The 3,023-nt window shown below is 37.7% G+C and overlaps 1 long non-coding RNA gene across 1 annotated transcript; it reads left to right on the plus strand.

Moving 5' to 3' along the window:
* Positions 1–1,959: 1,959 nt before the first annotated feature.
* On the plus strand, positions 1,960–2,780 carry LOC136244946 (uncharacterized). The gene is made up of 3 exons (XR_010695666.1): positions 1,960–2,020; positions 2,077–2,347; positions 2,400–2,780. It is a non-coding gene; the product is annotated as an uncharacterized lncRNA (long non-coding RNA).
* The last annotated feature ends 243 nt before the right edge of the window (positions 2,781–3,023 follow it).

Here is a 3,023-nt window from a genome sequence, read left to right on the forward strand (position 1 = left end):
GTGTTCACTTGCCAATGCATCATACAGTCAATGTGCACACTAGATGTCGACATTGTGGTAGAAAAGATGTGGACACATGGACTGAAAATGTTGTAAAATTACATTTTCCAGAATCATGTAAAAGTATAAAATTTGATGATCTAATGAAATTTTCTTTAGGGTGGATGGAATCTGATAGTGCATGCAAGGACTGCCATGGTATTGAAGAGGTTCGTAAGGACATTATCAAAGCAGGCAGTGTGCTAGTGTTTAGAATGAATGTATGCCCAATAATTAAAGGTAAAACTTTTCCACGAAAGACTAGTGTCACTGCAGTATCAAGTAGTACATTTGTGATAGATGGTCAAAAGTACAAGTTAATGGAAGCAGTTAGTGAGGTGGCTACTTCAGCACGACCTGGGTATGAGTACAAGGCTATACTGTCAATAAGTGGAAAATGGCTACATTGCACTGACCTTTCTTTCTACCAGTATAGAGAATTGGCCACGTGGTTCAAAGGGTGTGTATTTGTTATTTTATCATGCTGACTCTACTGGACCATCTCCCAAAGATGCATTTGGCCATAGTAAAAAGCATGTAAAGGCTCCAGAATCTGTCAAGCCACCTAAATCTGTCAAGCCACATGTAAAGCCTACAATGACAGATTTGAAAGCAGCAAATAGCACCACTGGAAATAATAGTGCAAGTCTTGAATCCAGTTCTTCTGTAGCAGGTGCAGCAGCCAAAACTACAGATTCTGCACATGTAAAGAATACTACTGAATTCAAAACCTCTAGAGTAGGCACAGCAAACAAAGTTACAGATTCTACTGTTAAGAACACCAAAGGACATGCTGGATCCAAAATCTCAGGACCAGGACCATCTAGAGCAGGTGCAGCTGCTAGATCGTTTAAAAGCTGTGTGCCTTTCAATAATACAGATGGTGTATCTTGTTATGCCAATTCTGTATTACAGTCCCTCCTACAGCACAGTGGTCTTAGAAGTGCATTCATTACCAGTAGATACAGAGTTCTACAAGATTTATCCAACTCATACAATAATCCATCAAGAACAGAAGTACTTTCTAGTAGACAAGTATGCCGAATGCTAGGAGCGCCATTTTCTGTGCAAAGACAGCAAAATGCATCAGAATTTTTGATTAACATGTCTATGTATTGTAGAACAATAGAAAACTGCTTAAATCTGATAACAAGAACTAGTAGACGATGTACCAATTGTCCATATACTTCGTCCAGTAATCAAAATGATGTGTCACTGCTTCTTACCATCCCTGGAGGGTCATCAACTAATGTTACGTTGAGCAGTATGTTTGCAAGGGTACAAAGTTGGGTGGTACTAGAGGGTTCACACTGTACCACTTGTAATGATGAAGGTGCTGTGTTAGAATCTAGGCAACAACTGATACAAGCTAGTGACCTTATTGTAGTGCTTTTGTTTATTGTATGTTAATAGGTTTTGATTATGAGTACCTGGAAATGTCGCATACGCTCCTTTTGTTTCTGGAGAGTAACAGGTAAAAATCTGTTGTTTTGATAATTAATAATTTGTATACTGTTTTACAGAATATGAATTTCCTAAATCAATGCCTTGGAGAAGCTACAACGAAGATCCTATGTAAAGTCTGCATGATGTTGCACTTCAGTGGAGTGGCCAGCAGGTTGTAGGTTATGATCGTTATTGAATACAAGCATTGTATCAAGTTGCAGTGCATTGTATGAAGTAGGATATCCTAAACCTGATGATTATCATTTTGTCTTCATTGGTCACAATGTGGTGTAATAATTTAATATGTCAGTTATGTCAGTAAATGTTTGTTATATTGTAGTTCCTAACACGTTGGTAAATAAGACAACACACAGTTGCTGGTAGGACTATAAAAGCAGGAAAAGAGGACATATTGCTTATTGGTAATGTTTATCTTCTCAATTTCTTGCTATCATAATTAATGTGTAATTGCAATTTGTGAAGATGAGGACTATAGCAATGATCATGGTGATATACTGAAAACTGACAACCAAAGGTGCACATCACCTTAGTATTAATTTTGTTTTAAAATGCACATATCATCTCCTCTAGCATCAATGACATCCCATCTTACAGCATAAGGATTACCAGCATTGAGCCAACAACTGTAGCTACAACTTCTTATAATGTTTCTTTACTGCAGGTATATGATCAATGTTGCGGAGCATGATGTTGGGCATGACTTCACCATGGAAAATGATGATAAAGATGGGAAATATGATGATCATAAACATGCTGACAATCTGGATGATGATCACCTTGAACAATCCAAAAGGTTATTCTCATGATGATCAGGATGATGACCAGGATGATGATCACCATGGTGCACATCACCTTAGTATTTTGTTTTAAAATGTACATAATATCTCCTCTAGCATCAATGACATCACATCTTACAGCATGAGGATTACCAGCATTGAGCCAACAACTGTATAGCTACAACTTACTATAATATTTCTTTATTGCAGGTATATAGACATTGATGATGATCAATGTTGTGGAGCATGATGTTGGTCATGATTTCACCATGGAAAATGATCAAGATGGCAAATATGCTGATGATCTCGATGAGATACAATCAGGAAGATTATCCCCATGAGGATCAGGATTATGATTACCATGATGCACATCAGGATCAAATTCAATGTGATGATGCTAGGATGATGATCACCATTATGCTGATGATGTAGATCAAATATGTCTATGATCAACACCGTGGTCAACATATGAAGATGATGATCAACTGCAAGATGATGATCAACTAAATTCAATGTGATGATGCTAGGATGATGATCACCATTATGCTGATGATGTAGATCAAATATGTCTATGATCAACACCGTGGTCAACATATGAAGATGATGATCAACTGCAAGATGATGATCAACATCATATCCTCAAGATGATGTTAGTTACTGTGGTGGTGGGGGTCATTGGTAGTGTTATATTACTATAACACTGCGTACATGGTCAGCGTCTCCCCGTGGTGACCCCTGAGC

This window comes from Dysidea avara, chromosome 14 (genome assembly GCF_963678975.1).
Source record: "Dysidea avara chromosome 14, odDysAvar1.4, whole genome shotgun sequence".
Taxonomy (NCBI): domain Eukaryota; kingdom Metazoa; phylum Porifera; class Demospongiae; order Dictyoceratida; family Dysideidae; genus Dysidea; species Dysidea avara.